Genomic DNA, 18187 nt, shown 5'->3' on the forward strand with positions numbered 1-18187 from the left:
GCTCGCGGGGTTCTGTTTCCCGGTCTCCGCTCCCCACGTATCCGCTTCTCGCGGCTTTCCGCCGCCACTCGGGACCTTAAAACCAAAAAGAGGCTTCGCACAGAGGAACCCGCGCGGGGCTGGCGCGCGAGCGCCCGGGAAAGTTCCCGCAAACTGCCGAGCTGGGGACCCGCCCGGCCGCGGGAGAGGCCGTGGCTCAGACCACGGGCCGGGTCACGCGCTCCAGGGCAGGAAGGCGAACACCTCTCTGGAACTGACCCCCGCGCTCAGCACGCGCGACCGTGACCATGGACACCCCCCCAGCGAAGAAGGCGGGGCTCGCAGGGCTGGCACAAAGCCAGCGCCCAGACCCGGCGGCAAGTGAAAAAAAGCAGAGAGCAGAAATAGTTAGAATATAGTCATTCGAGCCATTAAAAAGTTACAGGTGGGATGCGTGCTTGTTCCTGCCCAGAAGGGCTCGGGAAGGAGACGCGAGAGGCTGCGGGGGGCGAGGGTGGTCACCGGAGGGAGAAGGGTTTTGTACTGATTGAGTCTTTCTCCAAAAGCTATTAAATAAAAGGGTTCGCCTTTGGTCTCCCACTCGAGAGTCTTCGGTGCATCATTTGGGACAGAAGTTAATCTAGCCGTGGCCAGGAGGAGCAAGGGCGACCCCGGAGGTGGTCCCCGTGCCTGGGAGGTGCTAGGCCCGCAGATGGGCAAAGCTTGCACCAGAGGAGCCAGGAGGAGGAGGGCTTGCGCAGCCCTGAGCCAGGGCAGAGGCGCCCAGGGGTGGCTGGGTGGGCCACCTTATAGATGGCCTTAGAGGGAAGGTAGTGGTGGAGGCTTAGTGACTTTTTGCTGTTCTTCTGTATTTCGTTGTTCTCTTGGGTATGAACGGGGTATTTTTCCAACAAAAATAGTTTAAATGTAAAATCTGAATACGTATAACTCCCCCTCCCCTACCCCCACCACCGCAAAAGCACCTCCAAAATGTGAGACATGTTAGCGTCCAAGGTCCAGAGGGGTCCCTGGGCCCAAGAAACCGGCCAGCAGGAGGTCCACATCCTGGGGCATGACAAGATGTTTCGGCCTTGTCCTGAGTGTCTGGACCCCAGGGCAGTATTTCCTGAAGCCAGGACCTCACCTTGTGGGAAGGGAGGCCTGCACTCAAAATTGACTCAGCCCTGGATTTGCGGGGTGTGGGAAGGGGTGATACCTCTGCTGATTAGAGGTTCTAAGTGCTCAACTGGCTGAGACTACCCAAAAAAGAGGAGCTTGGCCTGGTGTCACAGAGGAATAATATGCAAAGTCCGTCAGGAAATAAAAAGAGTCTCCCTGCTGTAGTCCAGCTAGCAGATGAGATAAACGGGCTCACCATGGTGAAGAGATTGGTGAAAACTTCTTTTCATCCGATGCTTGTATTTTACAGATGAGAAAACTGGAGGCCAGAAAGGGTAAGTGACTCCCAGGTCACACCACAAGTTCGGAGTGATGGAGCCAGCACACCTTCTAAACAGGCCGTGCCCAACGGCCCCCGTTCTCCACCCTCCAGCCAAGTAGCCAGACCGCAGAGTGAACCAGCTGATTCAAAGCAAAATGTGACCACAGCTTATCCAAGCTGGTCCCTGAGTGTCCCACTGAGTCCCCATCACCCTCTCCCCCCAGTTCTTCACTCCATTCCCCCCAACACTGCATTTACTTTTCTCCCCCAGTGCTGAATAACTTGCATTTTCTGGAACATACCTTCCTGTTTAAGGTTTCTCTGACTTAGCTCAAGCTCTCCTCTCTATCTGAGCTATCCTTCCTCCCCTCCCAGGGTAAGTTAGCATGACCTAGTGAAGCAGGTCGGAGCCATATCATCTGATGGGCTTGGATTCAGAATCCCACTCTGGCCCTTAATTCTGTAACTTTCTGCAAGTTGGATCTCAGGGATGCTTACCAGGAAAATGGCAGTGATCTTGGGTCTCCCTGGAGGAACTAATCAAAGTGTATTTTCAGCAATGAAACAACTGTGATGGTTCGCAACCTAAAAGAATTTTGTGATGGTGATGATCAGAAGTGCAAGCCACAGAGGCCACAGAGCTGATCCACTAGGGAAGGAAGACAGCATCTCTTTGCTGTTGGAAACCATGCTGGTGGTTTCATCACGAGGGGCCAACCAAGGGAGGAATAGAAGACCAAGCAAAGCCCGAGAAGCAGAGAGAGACTCTGGTTGGAGAGAGTCTCTGGTTCAATTCCTGGATTGGGAAGTTCCCCTGGAAAGGAATAGGCTACCTACTCCAGTATTTTTGGGCTTTCCTGGTGGCTCAGACGGTAAAGAATCCATCCACAAAGTGGGAGACCTCAGTTTGATTCCTGGGTTGGGAAAGTCCCCTGGAGGAGGGCATGGCAACCCACTCCAGTATTCTTGCCTGGAGAACCCCCACGGGCAGAGGAGCCTGGCGGACTGCAGTCCATAGGGTGCAAAGAGTCAGACACGACTGAGCGACTAAACACAGCACAAAAGGCTTTAGAAGGACCAGGACTGCATCACGATCACCTCCCAGGCGTGAGTGCAGCTCACCCTCCTGCTCCGAGGATAATATGGGTCACCAAGGAGACAGCTTGAGTCAGGGACCCCAAGCAGACCATGGATGCCGAGTTAGAAAATTAAAGTCCCCCCAGAAGGACTGTGGGGACCTGAACTATCCACACAGGAGGGTGTCATGTGTGTGCCAGCTGTGTGGGCAGTAGGGCACATGTGGAAGAGCACAGCACCAGTCAGGTGAAACCCGGCCCCGGGGGCCCAGCACTGACCTTCCCTTGGCCCCAACATCTTCATATTTAGAAAGAATGCTTTTGATCTGAAAGGGTTACTCCCTTCTTTCTCTCTCTCTCTTTTTTTCTTCCCCCTCTGATACCATTTATAAAGACAGTTTGTTATGCAATTTTTGGATACATCATGAAGTCATTTCTCACTCACCGGGTCTTGGCACAGATTCCCAGAGAGGATTTTTCCGGAGAGAAGGGGCCAGTTCCAGAGCCACACAGGCGAGTTCCCGGCCATCCCCTCTGCAGGCCAGATTTGCTGCATGGAAGCTTTAATTCCGAACCAAGTCAAGTCTATTCATGAATAATGAACAATGAAACACCAGGGCTGCCAAAAACCTGGGTTAGGAAGTACTTCTGAACTGGAACAGAGCATCCATGTCTGCGCTTCCCAGAAGGAGAAAGATCTCCCGCCTGGGGCCTCCCAGGTACACGAAGGACCCAGAGTGGTGGTGTTGGGTGGGGGGGATTCTACTCCCTTTGCTCACCCCAAGGACCAGAAGCTAAGGAGCTGTGGCAATGCTTTTGACTCTTCCTAAAGTCTTACCACTCCCCTAGCCCCTACTTCCCCGGCCTCTCCATCTCAGTCACATGGAGTTCAGACTTCATGCCTCACGCTCTCCCCTACGCTGTCCTCTGGCCCCAGGGCAGCAGCTATCTGGGGCTCTCCCTGACACCCATTTTCACCCTCTCTATAGTAACAGAATCCTGGCTGGGACATGCCACCCAGAAAAAAAGAAAAAGAGATGACTCTGCACTGGTTTGGGCTCCCTCCCCTCTGAGTACCAGCCAAACTCCCACTCCTTCCCTCCACTCCACCATCAGAATGCCATGACCTCTGGTGACCCAGGGACCCTGAGCCTGCTTCTCTGAAGACAGTCTCACATCCAATCAGTTTGTTTTGGTTCAAGAGAAGCTTCTTGAGTGTCTGCCACGTGCTGACCACTCTGCTGACCACCAGAGATGTGATGGTGAATGACTGAGCCCCTCCCCACCAGGAGCTCAAAGCCTAGAATTCCCTGCCGTGATGGAAGGTTTCCAGCTGCTGCCATCCAAGGTGGTCACCACCAACTTCGTGGGTTCTGAGCATTTGAAACGCTGCAAGTGGCAGCAAGGAACTAAATTTGATTTCTCTTCCGTTTTAAGTCATTTAAGTGTAAATAGCCACTTGAATGCAAGCCGTGAGGTGCATGAAACGGGTGCAGGAGAAGGATGAGAAGAAAAATGCTGGGGGTTGAAGGAGTTCTGTGAGGGGAAAATTGGGACGTTAGAAAGATGCAACTGAGCTCCGTCTTGAAGGAGGGGGAGGACCAGGAGACACATTGTGGGGGAAGGGTGTGGCAGAGGGGAGGGAATATCATGAGTCCATCCAGATGAGGAAGTTCTCTAGTGTGGCTGCAAAGAGGAAAGGGGTCCCTCTGGGCAGGAGAGGCAGCTGAAGTGGAGGGGCCAGGCTGTGAAGGGCTCCGGCTGTCCTCTGAAGGAATTTGGGCTGGCACTGACACTGATGAGAAGTTCCCCGAGGCTTTTAAGAAGGTGTGTTTTGGCAAAATCACCCTGCTGCAGTATAGACGGTAGATTGAGTTTAAAAAGTGGAATCGGCAACACACATGTTAAAATACAGATACGTTATTAGATTTTAGGTGAGGGAGCTCTTCAAGTTATACTGAAGATGCAGTTATCATAACCTGATTGGATGAAAAGAGATTCCATCAGCTCTGTGAGAGTTCCTTCACTTCAGCAAGGACCTCTTCAGTGCAAACCCCATCTTCAGAAATAGTGCAAATGGGGTGGATGTTTCCAGTATTCTGGAGAACTTCTGAAACGCTTTCAAAATATTGAAGTGAAGTGAAAGTCGCTCAGTTGTGTCCGACTCTTTGCGACCCCATGGACTATACAGTCCATGGATTTCTCCAGGCCAGAACACTGGAGTGGTAGCCTGTCCCTTCTCCAGGGGATCTTCCCAACCCAGGGGCTGAACCCAGGTCTCCTGTATTGCAGGCGGATTCTTTACCAACTGAGCCACAAGGGAAATTTAAGATTTCTAATATCAAATCGCGAAACATTCGTGGCTATTTATTCAAGAAGGATCCTCTAGAAAACAACCCCAGATCTGGTTGCTGCTCTGTTTTCCTTCAAGCCTTCAAGATCTGTAATTCAGAATTTCCATTAATTTAGGCTAACCCATCCTCTAAATCAACTACAGGAGATCAACAGCCCATATGCCCTAATTGGCTCTTTCCAGTATATTTGCTTTAAAAAGTAAAAGTGCATGGCACATGACCAATTTTTTCCACTCTTCGTTTCACATATTGGACAGACACAAGTTCAAATAGATCCACAGGCAGCCACCAATGGGTAATGAATGACGGCTTGTCGATTTGCTGCTATTCAGGAGCAGCGTGAAAAGCTGACCAAGGTCACATGTAGAACATGCTGCCTTTTAGGCAAGATTATTTGCCTTTTTTTTTACCCTCTGAGGGGAAAAAGGAAACAAGCATTTTTTTGAGCATCAGCACATTGCCAGTAGTTTAAATAGCCAAATCTTACAACAACCCTGTAACATAGGTATTATTATCACAACCTTGTTTTTTAACAAGGAAACTTGAGACTTGGAAAAATCCAGTAAATTATCTAGGTCATAAGTGTTAGAGGGCTTCCCTGGTGGCTCAGCTGGTAAAGAATCCGCCTGCAATACAGGAGACCTGGGTTCAATCCCCGGGTTGGGAAGATCCCCTGGAGAAGGGAAAGGCTACCCACTCCAGTATTCTGGTCTGGAGAATTCCATGGACTGTATAGTCCATGGGATTGCAAAGAGTCAGGCACGACTGAGTGACTTTCACTACACTTAAGTGGTAGAGGTGAGAATTGTCCCCAGATTATTCTGTCTCCTCCCCACTGTGTGTGATTAACTCTTCCTGGCCAGGCTGGAAAGAATTTCATGGAGGAAGTGACATTTGAAGGAGGTGCAGGACGAATGTCCTAAGGCACGGAACTATGATGAGGCTGTTGAAAGAGCCACGAGGAAGGAGCCCATTTGTCTAGACAGGTAGGAAACAAGAATGGGAAGGCAGGTGGGGGCAAGACTGTGAAAGTACATATGCTTGCTAAGAAGTTCATATGAGTCAACACAAACCAGCACCTTCTCACAGAAAACAAACCAAAATGTGACCCCCCTGGTGGTGGGCTGATGACGTCACCTTTAGGTAGAGAAGGTAGCGTCCTGTTGCCCCCTTGGGTTACTCACAAAATGAGCCCTGGAAAATATCATTCAGAAATCAGCTGGAAAAAACTCTTACTGGAAAAAAAGACATCCGCCTTCCGAAAAGGGATTTTCTTGTTTTTTAAGAAAATATTTTTTTAACATTTAGGAGGCTTTTCAGGATGTATAGTATTTTTAAGGATATTTCATATTTTTATTGATGCATTTATTTTGGACTTCAGGTGCCGAGGATTGAATAAATCATACTTATAATATTTTTCCATCCCAGGCCCCTGTCTTGTTTTATGTATTTATTTTCATTTATTCACATTATCTATTTCTCCAGCTTCATTCCACCGTCAGTCATTCTGATGGTTCATTGTGCATCTGTTTACCTGCACGTATTAGTGTAAATGGGTATTATTTTCGGTGTGTGCATTTTTATTAAAGTATTATTGACATACAACATCATATTAGTCTCAGGTGTACAATATAATGTACAATATAAAGAAATAATGGCCACAGTGAATCGAGTTAACATCTGTCCATCATCATGGACAGTCACAAAAAATTTTTCCTGGGATGAGAGCTTTAAAGACTTATTTTTGTAACAACTTTCAAATATGTAATACAATATTATTAACTGTAGACACCATGCTGTATGTACATTACATCCCCAGGACTTATTTATCTTATAGTTGGAAGTTTGTATATTTTGACCCCCATCATCCACTTGTGACCCACACATGATCCCCTTCACCTACATGGGACCAAGGTCACATGCAGAACATGCTATCTTTTAGGCAAGATTGTTCGACTTTGACTGAAGGAAATAAAGACTTTTTTTAAGGGAGGGGGCTTCAATCTTTGAGTTATCTCACCATGTAGGTACTAGAAAGGAAAGCGTTAGTCACTCAGTCGTGTCTGACTCTTTGCCGCACTACGGACTGCAGTCCGCCAGGCTCCTCTGTTCGTGGAATTCTCCAGGCAAGAATACAGAAACTATAAAACTCCTAGAGGAAAACATAGGCAAAACACTCTCTGACATAAATCACTGCAGGATCCTCTATGACCCACTTCCCAGAGTAATGGAAATAAAAGCAAAAATAAACAAATGGGACCTAATTAAACTTAAGAGCTTTTGCACAACGATGGAAACTATAAGCAAGGTGAAAAGACAGCCTTCACACTGAGGAAACCAGAAGGGAAAGAGACACGTGTACCCCAATGTTCATCGCAGCACTGTTTATAATAGCCAGGGCAAGGAAGCAACCTAGATGTCCATCAGCAGACGAATGGATAAGAAAGCTGTGGTACATATACACAATGGAGTATTACTCAGCCATTAAAAAGAATACATTTGAATCAGTTCTAATGAGGTGGATGAAACTGGAGCCTATTATACAGAGTGAAGTAAGCCAGAAGGAAAAACACCAATACAGTATACTAACGCATATATATGGAATTAAAAAAAAAAAAAACTCTACAAATAACAAATGATGGATAGGGTATAGAGAAAAAGGAAACCTCCTACATTGTTGGTGGGAATGTAAATTGGTGCTGTCACTATGGAGAAAAGTATGGAAGTTCCCTAAAAAGCTAAAAATAGAGTTACCATATGATCCAGCAATCCTACTCCTGGGCACATAACCACAAAAGATGAAAACTCTAATTCAAAAAGATACATGCACCCCAATGTTCATAGCAGCACTATTTAAAACAGCCAAGCAACCTAAATGTTCAAAAAAAAAAAAAAAGAAAGAAAAGACAGCCTTCAGAATGGGAGAAAATAATAGCAAACAAAGCAATTGAAAAAGAATTAATCTCAAAAATATACAAGCAGCTCCTTCAGCTCAATTCCAGAAAAATAAACGACCCAATCAAAAAATGGGCCAAAGAATTAAACACACATTTCTCCAAAGAAGACATACAGATGGCTAACAAACACATGAAAAGATGCTCAACATCACTCATTATCAGAGAAATGCAAATCAAAACCACAGTGAGGTACCATCTCACCCCAGTCAGAATGGCTGCTATCAAAAAGTCTACAAACAATAAATGCTGGAAAGGGTGGGGAGAAAAAGGAACCCTCTTACACTGTTGGTGGGAATGCAAACTAGTACATCCACTATGGAGAAGAGTGTGGAGATTCCTTAAAAAGCTGGAAATAGAACTGCCATATGACCCAGCAATCCCTCTGCTGGGCATACACACTGAGGAAACCAGAATTGAAAGAGACATGTGTACCCCAATGTTCATCGCAGCACTGTTTATAATAGCCAGGGCAAGGAAGCAACCTAGATGTCCATCAGCAGACGAATGGATAAGAAAGCTGTGGTACATATACACAATGGAGTATTACTCAGCCATTAAAAAGAATACATTTGAATCAGTTCTAATGAGGTGGATGAAACTGGAGCCTATTATACAGAGTGAAGTAAGCCAGAAAAAAAAACACCAATACAGTATATTAGCACATATATATGGAATTTAGAAAGGTGGTAAGGATGACCCTATATTCGAGACAGCAAAAGAGACACAGATGTAAAGAACAGACTTTTGGACTCTGTGGGAGAAGGTAAGGGTGGGATGATTTGAGAGAATAGCATTGAAACATGTATATTATCATATGTGAAATAGACTGCCCTTCCAGGTTCAATGCATGAGCCAGGGTGCTCAGGGCTGGTGCACTGGGATGACCCTGAGAGATGGGATGGGGAAGGAGGTGGGAGGGGGGTTCAGGATGGGGAACACATGTACGCCCATGGCTGATTCATGTCAATGTATAGTAAAAACCACTACAATATTGTAAGGTAATTAGCCTCCAATTAAAATAAATTAACTTAAAAAAAAAAAAGAATACTGGAGTGGGTTGTCATGCCCTCCTCCAGGGGATCTTCCCAACCCAGGGATTGAACCCGAGTCTCCTGCATTGCAGGTAAATTCTTTACCATCTGAACCACAAGTACCCAAAAAGTGGGCAAAGTTCTATAAGCATTAAAAAGCATTCACTAAGTTTACTTATCAGTAGAATCTCTAATGTGCTTGGAAGCCAAAGTTTAAATTAACTTGATCTAGAAGACCCAGATTCTTTCTCTACAAATTTGAATTGTTACATATAACTGCCAAATTTTTTTGTTTTTAATTCTTACACTAATAGGAACCATGGGATATCTAAAGCTGTGAGAATATGAAAGAATCATGCGATTTTCTCCATGTCAAGTCTAGTTAACCTGGACCAGAAATTGCAGGCAGCTGAGGTGTTGGCTTCCATCAGTGTAACCCCAAGCCCTGCCACCAGCTTGAGTGGTTGCCCAGATGGCCTTCTACAAGCTTTGGAATTCCACTCACCGAGTCACATTCTCCCACCCAGGCCATCTTCCTGTTTCCTTTGTCTGGCACATCATAGGCACACTGGTCATACCTAAGTGGTCTAGTGGTTTTCCCTACTTTCTTCAATTTAAATCTGAATTTGCAATAAGGAGTTCATGATCTGAGCTCCTTAGTTCAAAAAACCAAGATCATGGCATCTGGTCCCATCACTTCATGGCAAATACATGGGGAAACAATGGAAACCGTGAGACACTTTAATTTTGGGGGCCCCAAAATCACTGCAAATGGTGACTGCAGCCATGAAATTAAAAGACGCTTGCTCCCTGGAAGAAAAATTATGACCAACTTAGACAGCATATTAAAAAGCAGAGACATTACTTTGCCAACAAAGGTCCATCTAGTCAAAACTATGGTTTTTCTGGTAGTCATGTATAGATGTGAGAGTTGGGCTATAAAGAAAGCTGAGTGCCGAAGAGTTGATGCTTTTGAACTGTGGTGTTGGAGAAGACTCTTGAGAGTCCCTTGGACTGCAAGGAGATCCAACAAGTACATGGTAAAGGAAATAGGTACTGAATATTCATTGGAAGGACGGACGCTGAAGGTGAAGCTCCAATACTTTGGCCACCTGATGCGAAGAACTGACTCATTGGAAAAGACCCTGATGCTGGGAAAGATTGAAGGCAGGAGGAGAAGAAGGTGACAGAGGATGAGATGGTTGGATGGCATCACCGACTGGATGGACATGAGTTTGAGCAAGCTCCAGGAGTTGGTGATGGGCAGGGAGGCCTGATGTGCTGCAATCCATGGGGTCACAAAGAGTCAGGCACAACTGAGCGACTGAACTGAAGTGAGGCACACTAGAAATAATTTGTCATGATTCTTGATTCACCAGCTGTAGAGAACGTATACTTTGAATAACTAGAAACAGAAAAAGGCTGGTCTTTCCTGGACTTTCCTGTGGCCATAGCTACTAGGCCAGGGGGTCTCAAACCTGAGCATGCTTTAGAAGTACCTGGATGGCTGGTGAAAACTCAGATGGCTGAGCTCCACCCCTGCACCCCACCCCCGCCCCGATGTTTCTGATGTGATGAGGCTAAATCGAAGTTGGAAAGAACAGGGCAGAAATGGCCACTGCTCGAATTTATTTATTTAGCTGTAGCAGAGAGACATCTTTCCCTAGGTCACATAAAGGTGCCCTGGGGGATGGGACATTCTGAAAACTCTGCTCTAAATCAATGGTGACCTCGGAATTAATGGTCCTCATTGATGAGAGGAGGCGACAGAGATCCTGATATCCAATAGAATCATCTGTAGAGCTTTTTTAAGATGCTGGTGCCTAGAAATTTGGCAAAACTTGGATACATTCAGTTACTGATAGTATTGAGTCGATCTTGATTTTCTGATTTTTTTTTATTGTTATTTTTTTTAACACCAAAAACATTTTGCATTGGGGTATAGACAACTACCAGTGTTGTGATAGTTTCAGAACAGCGAAGGGACTTTGATCATTTTACTGTGGTTGCATAAGAGAAAGCTGATTTTTGTTTTGTTTTAAGAAAATACACACTGGAATATTTAGAGGTAAAGAGCCTTCATGTCTGCAAGTCTTAAATGATTCAGAGATGGAGAATGATCAAGCACGCATAGTTAACATTTGAGGAATCTAGGCTAAGGGTTTTGTACTATTTTTACAGTTTTTCTCTAAACCTAACATTATTTCAAAATTTAAAAAGTTAAGGGAAAAAAGCACATGAAAAGATTCTCAATATTGTTAGTCATCAACAAATCAATGCCACAATTGGATGCCACTTCACAGACACTAGGGTGGCTAGAATTGAAAAGTCAGATGATAACAAAAGATGGCAAAGATGTAGGGAGATGGGACCCCTCATATATTACTACTGGGAATGGAAATTGGTACAGTCATTTTGAAAAAGAATCCATCTGTTGCACAAATAATTAAATGGAGTTAGATACAGCACTTTGCCAACAAAGGTCCATATAGTCAAAACTATGATTTTTCTAGTAGTTATGGATGTGAGAGTTGGACCATAAAGAAGGCTGAGCACCAAAGAATTTATGCTTTCGAATTGTGGTACTGGAGAAGACTTTTGAGAGTCCCTTGGATAGCAAGGAGACCAAACCTATCAATCCTAAAGGAAATCAGTCCTAAATATTCATTGGAAGGACTGATGCTGAAGCTGAAGCTCCAATACTTTGGCCACCTTATGTGAAGAGCTGACTCATTTGAAAAGATCCTGATGCTGGGAAAGACTGAAGGTGGGAGGAGAAGGGGACAACAGAGGATGAGATGGTTAAATAACATCACCAACTCAATGGACATGAATTTGAGCAAACTCCAGGAGACAGAGGAGGACAGAGGAGCCTGGCATGCCGCAGTCCATGTTACATGCTATAACATGGATTATCCTTGTGAGAGATTCACAAGACCTTCCGTGGGGTTACTGGATACGTTGCCCTAAACGAAAGAAGTCAGTCACAAAAGACTGTATTATATGCTTCCATTCACACGAAAAGCCTAGAACAGGGAAATCTAGAGACAGAAGGTAGGTTCCTAGCTGTGAGGAGGACAAGGAGATAGAGAGGTAATAGCCAAAACATACAAGGTTTCATTTTGAAAATATTACAAAATTGACTATGTGTGATGGCTGCACGTGTCTATGAAGATACTAAAACCCACTGAATTGTACACTTTTCTAAGGAGAATGGAATGCTATTTTAATTATATCTGAATAAAACTGTTTTTTTTTAAAAAAAAAAAAAAAAAACCCTCTGGGACGTGGTTGAAAATCCCTGGTGTCTAGTTTTCAGGGTCTTCCAAGAACTCTAACGAGCAGCCCAGCTGACGACCGCAGGCCATTCCTATATATATTGACACTATGCTAACACATGTTTAAACCATCCAGTTATTCTATAATCAGGGTAATATCCCTAGAGATCCAAAATTCAGTGGCACTGGGAATTCCATTTGTCTAAGCCACAGCCCTTCTTTAATCAGCCAAACTGTGTTTGATGGGTCGTCCCATGCCATTCCCCCGCCCCACTTCAAGACTGGAAGCTTCCTGCATCGGCTGCCTGGCCTGCCCATTGAGCCAGACAGCGCCAGCCACATAGCAGACACTGGGCTCATGCTGGCTGACTTGGAGATGCTCGCTCGCAGCTGAAGCCAGGTATTACATTTTCATCTTGATTTTCCTTTACTTTCTTCCGCATGGTTCCGTCTTTGATGTGGCCTCCAGCAGTCACTACCGCACTCCTGGATGCTGATGGCGGGGCACCAGACACGTGTTATCCGTGATGACTCACGAACGAGGTACTTTTCCACTGGGCCCGCGGCCACAGCCCCTCCTCCACTCCATCCTTCTGTAGTCACCTCACCCTGCGGAGACTTCCGTCTCTCTCTCCTCCTGGACTCCACTTCTTAGGGACAGTTTCTGGGTGCTCAAGCCTAGCCATTGCCTGGCACTCTGTTAGTAAATTGATTCTCTATTCCTTTAAAAAAAAACAAAACAGAATAACCACCACTTTTAGAAATCAGACTCGCAAGCTGAGTCTCCGTCTGCCTTCATGACCTGTAGCTTCATAGGAGAGGAGGGAGGAAAAAAACAGAACTCTCAACTGGAGGAAGACTGAGTGCGACTCCTTCGATCATTCAAAGGGATTTCAGGAAATCCTCCCGCTAACAGCCCAATTTCCCTAGCTTGAGACTCAAAAGGAAACAGAAGAAAGACCCCAGGGGGTTACTTATACCCCGAACAAGAAATGCAGGATATAAAACTGTGTGTGCTGTTTGCCCCCGATTGTTGTTTTTTTTTTTTTTTTTAAATCATCAGACGCAAACCTGGAAGGAACAAAGTCTGAGTGTTAACAGTGGTCCATTCTGGGTGGAGGCGTGACAAGTGGTGGAAGGTAGTTTCTGCTTCTTTTTATTTTTTGTACTAACCATTAATACGAGGGGAGAGAGGAGTCGAAGGAAGGAAATGTCAAGAAAGCCAAAGCTCTGAAGAGGGGGCAACCCGCCCAGTCGTGCTCTCCTGGGGCCTGCCAGCTGTGGGCTGTGCTCCACTCCTAGTGGGCTGGGGTTTCAGACACCTTGTCGCTCCTCTGAGCTCAGCTTCTGCCCCATCCATGACTGCTTTCCATCCATGACTGGACACGGAGTAAAAAGTGTCAAGTGCTTAGCACCAAATAAATACAAAAATTTTACAGAGTGTTCCAAAACTATATTTTCTGACATTTTTAATATGAGGGTGCCTTTGTAAGTTTTTTAATCTATCAGAACATCTCTACATCTTTTTTTTCAAGATTTGTTTTGATGTGGATCGGTTTTAAAGACTTTATTGAATTTGTTACAATATTACTCCTGTTTTATGTTTTGGTTTTTGGGCCACGAGGCATGTGGGATCTCAGCTTCCCAACGAGGGATCAAACCCACTCCCGCTGCTCTGGAAGATGAAGTCTGAACCACTGGACCACCAAGGAAGTCTTTATACATCTTTAAAAAATAAAAAAGCTTAACATCTTTCAGATATCTGAAATATCAGTTATCTTCATATCTGAAATAAAGTCAAAGTGTTGCTCAGTCATGTCCAACTCTTTGCAACCCCATGGACTGTAGCTGCCAGGCTCCTCTGTCCATAGGATTTCCCAGGCAAGAAAACTGGAGTGGGTGGCCATTCCCCTCTTCAGGGAATCTTCCTGACTCAGGCAGGGATCGAACTCATGTCTCTTGAGTCTCCTGTGTTGCAGGCAGATATGTTACCATCTGAGCCACCAGAGGAGCCTTTGGTATCTGGACATGGTTTATCCCTCCAGTTCTGTTTTCCCTGTTTCACTGTCACCATTCCTAAGGGCCAGTGCTCTATGTCCCGATGCAAGAAATTGCCCTTGCAAAATCTATAGAGGTGGCAACTCCCAGGATACCTTTGAAGATGGTGTTTGGATATCACAGCATAATTTGACAATAATCAGAACTGCTGTGTATTGGCATACAAATGAAAGTATAGATCAGTGGACCAGAAAGGAGCCCAAATCAGATTCATGTGTAAATCACCTGATTTCACAGAGGCATAACTGCAATTAAATATGTTATTTTCAATAAATGGTGCTAGATTAATCGGCTGTTCACGTGGAGGGGAAATGAACATTGGTGCCATACAGACATAAAATGTAATTAATCCAAAGTGGATCATAGACCTAAATTTGAAAAATAAAAATAAAGAGGCAGGGGTTGTATGGAGAGCCTAACCATTTACTATCTGGTCTTTTACAGAAAAAGTTGGTAACGTCTCACTTACACAATCAATAAAAGGATAAGTCAAGGCCTAATTTGCAGCATTTGCCAATGGTGTAAATACCCCCGCCAAGCTGCCAACATGACGTCACTGAATGTGGAATTGGGGTGAGAGAGGGCACAGCATCCCCTCAGGTCCAGGAGTTGTAAATAACCCCTAGATAACCCACTAAATAACCCACTGGGCGAAAGCAAAGTGTGGTAAAACTAGAAAGTGATGAGCTTGAGTTTTTATTACCTTTGTTCCTAATGAAATTTATGTAATTTTAAGTTTATAAGTCTGATTTTCAACTATAGCTGTTTGACAACAGCCAGCTTGCACAATTACCCCAAACTCACAATTGACTCTCCAGAGCCAGCCCCAGCACCTCACCGATTGGAGTGACTCATGGCCAGGCAGACAGATGTCAGCCCTCTGGGCCAGGTCCACACCAGGCTCTGCAGAACTGGGGAGAAGGCCCCTGTCTGCACCCGCTCTGCCGTCTGGCCCTAAAGCAGAAGCATCTCTTACCATCCTATCTCCAAAGGCAGATGTTACTCACAGCCTTCTCTGTGTTCAGAGCCCACACCCAGGCTTCCTCTCTCATGGTGCACAGGGCCTCCTATCTGCAACCTCCTTCTCCCCAAATGCAGCTACCAGGAAGATCCCTGGGGGCGGGAAAGACTCATCTGCCCAGATTCACCAAACACAGGTGGTGTCTCTTCTTAGGTGAACTAGCACCTCACAATACGATAAACTTGATGTAATTCCAATTTTTTAAAAAAAGGTAGGATATTTTTGAACTCCAAAATAAAGATCCAGAAGTTCAAAAATTGAATAGAAAAATATTTATGTGCTATTAAAATGTATTATTCATTGTAATTGCTCATATGATTCTGGCAGAGAAATACCCATATTCAGGTTACAGGAAGTTCAGAAATGCACTCCACTATGAGTGATTATCATATCAGGGCCTCCCTGTAGCTCAGTTGGTAAAGAATCTGCCTGTGATGCAGGAGACCCTGGTTCAATTCCTGGGTTGGGAAGATCCGCTGGAGAAGGCATAGGCTACCCACTCCAGTATTCTTGGGCTTCCCTTGTGACTCAGCTGGTAAAGAATCCACCTGCAATGCTTGAGACCTGGGTTCGATCCCTAGTTTGGGAAGATTCCCCTGGAGAAGGGAAAGGCTACTCACTCCAGTATTCTGGCCTGGAGAATTCTATGGACTGTTAAAGTCCATGGGGTCACAAAGAGTCGGACATGACTGAGCGACTTTCACTTTCATGAGTGATTAGTGCTAGAACCTGAATGTCTGTGTTTCCCAAAATTCATGTGTCAAAACTTGACCCTCAAGGAGATATGCTAGGAGGTGAGGCCCTTTGCAATGTGGTAAGTCATGAGGGCTCCACTCTCACCCCTATAAGAGATCCCCGGGAGTTCCCTCCACCACATGAGAGAAGAGTCAGGAGACATCCGCCTATGAACCAGGAAAATGATTCTTACTGGACACTGAGACAGCTTGATCTTGGACTTCTCAGCCTCCAGAATGGTGAGAAATAAATTTCTATTGTTTATAAGCCACCCAGTCTAAAGTATTCTGTTGTAGCCACCCAAGCTAAGACACTGATAAAAGCCTTATTTCAAATCAGTGGGAAGAAATAGATTTTAAATACTAACCACACAGAGAAAACTGGACGAACTCCTGTGCTTGTGTTAAGGATACTGGTCCCATCTCACTCGGCATCTCTTGCAACTTGTAAAACATCCACATGACAGGAGCTTCTGAATATTCTATGTCAAGAAGTTTCTCTGGCTCAGAAAAGGTGACATGCTTCTTTCCATCAAACAACAAAGACTTCTAGAACTCAACACCTGGTTCTTCCATTGCCAGGAGGTTGAGCTAGATGGTGTAAGCACCTTTTTAGATTCTTGGTAAAATTCTGTCTCTATAGAAGATATCAGGCTTCCCAGTTGGCACTAGTGGTAAAGAACCCACTTGCCAGTGCAGGAGACCTAAGAGACTCGGGTTTGATCCCTGGATTGGTAAGATCCCCTGGAGAAGGAAATGACAACCTGTTCCAGTATTCTTGCCTGGAGAATCCCATGGACAGAGGAGCCTGGTGGGCTACAGTCCATAGGGTTGCAAAGAGTTGGACACAACTGAAGTGACTTAGCACCCATGCTAAGCTGCTAAGTCACTTCAGTCGTGTCCGACTCTCTGCAACCCCATAGACGGCAGCCCAACAGGCTCCCCCATCCCTGGGATTCTCCAGACAAGAACACTGGAGTGGGTTGCCATTTCCTTCTCCAAAGCATGAAAGTGAAAAGTGAAAGTGAAGTCGCTCAGTCATGTCAGACTCTAGTGACCCCATGGACTGCAGCCTACCAGGCTCCTCCATCCATGGGATTTTCCAGGCAAGAGTACTGGAGTGGGGTGCCATTGCCTTCTCCGTTAGCACCCATAGATGATATCAAACAAAGAAAAATTTTTATTCCTATTTGAGTGTAATCTCTCAAAGTAGGTGGTTCCAGGTAGCCTTTCTCAGTGGGGTTCCTTAACTGAACCCCAAAACCCAGATGGTGATGTGGGTTGACTGTATTCTCAGTTCTCCTAAGGAGATGCCTAGGAGAGAATTCATTACGCACAATGGATGCTTTAGGGCAGTGATCTCAAACTACTGGCACTAGAATCGCCTGGAGATGTTAAAACAAATTGCTGGTCCCCTCCCTACAGGCACTGGGGAGGGACAGATAAAGTTGCATGTCAAGTTCTCTGATGATGATGATGATGATGGTGTTCGACCACACTTTTAAGAGCCACTGCTTTCAAGAATTAGAGTTTACTTTCACTGCAGGCTCAGAAGAGCCATTGGGTGATTATGGGTGACCTGAAAGTCAATGTAAAATTGGACGTGATGAGTGTGAAAGGGACCCTTGACCTCCAACAGCTGGGCGTGACTGCTTAAATCATGCATACTTGAGTATTTTTACAGAACTGCCATTAATACCAGGATCTGTTTAAATTTTGCTTCCTGTCTTATTTACTTCTTTTTGGGGCCAATCTAATCAACCAAAAGCTAGATTGGGGTGTTTCCATTTTCTAATCTCTTCCAAATTTTGAAGTCATTGGGTTTTTTTTTTTTAAAGACTACAGCGGTGAGAGAAAAAGCTATATAATCAGCCTAGAGTTTAAGAACAAAATCTTAAATTGAATTCCAGTTCCAATTAACTGAATTGAACATTGGCACAGGAAGGGAGAGGCAATCAGGTATTTTGGGGTCATCATGGCTTGTGTTGTGGGGAAGGTGAGAAAGCAAGTTCAACATCTCAAGGAGAAAGTTGCATCTTAATGGAAATTGAACAATGAGTGGAATTAAACATCTAGAAGTGGCATTCAGGCAGAATGACAGCAAGAATGGCAGGGAGGTGGGAAAATCAGGAACGGAAGAATGATTCAGTGGACCTGTTGTGCAGGAGACACAAGGAGCAGTATTAGGAGGTGGAAATGTGAGGGCCTGAAGCTAAGACGTTTAAACACTTTCCATAAGGAGAGTGTTTCTCAAATGG

The sequence above is a fragment of the Bison bison genome, unplaced genomic scaffold (assembly GCF_000754665.1).
Source record: "Bison bison bison isolate TAMUID 2011002044 unplaced genomic scaffold, Bison_UMD1.0 scf7180017864456, whole genome shotgun sequence".
In the NCBI taxonomy this organism is placed as follows: Eukaryota; Metazoa; Chordata; class Mammalia; order Artiodactyla; family Bovidae; genus Bison; species Bison bison.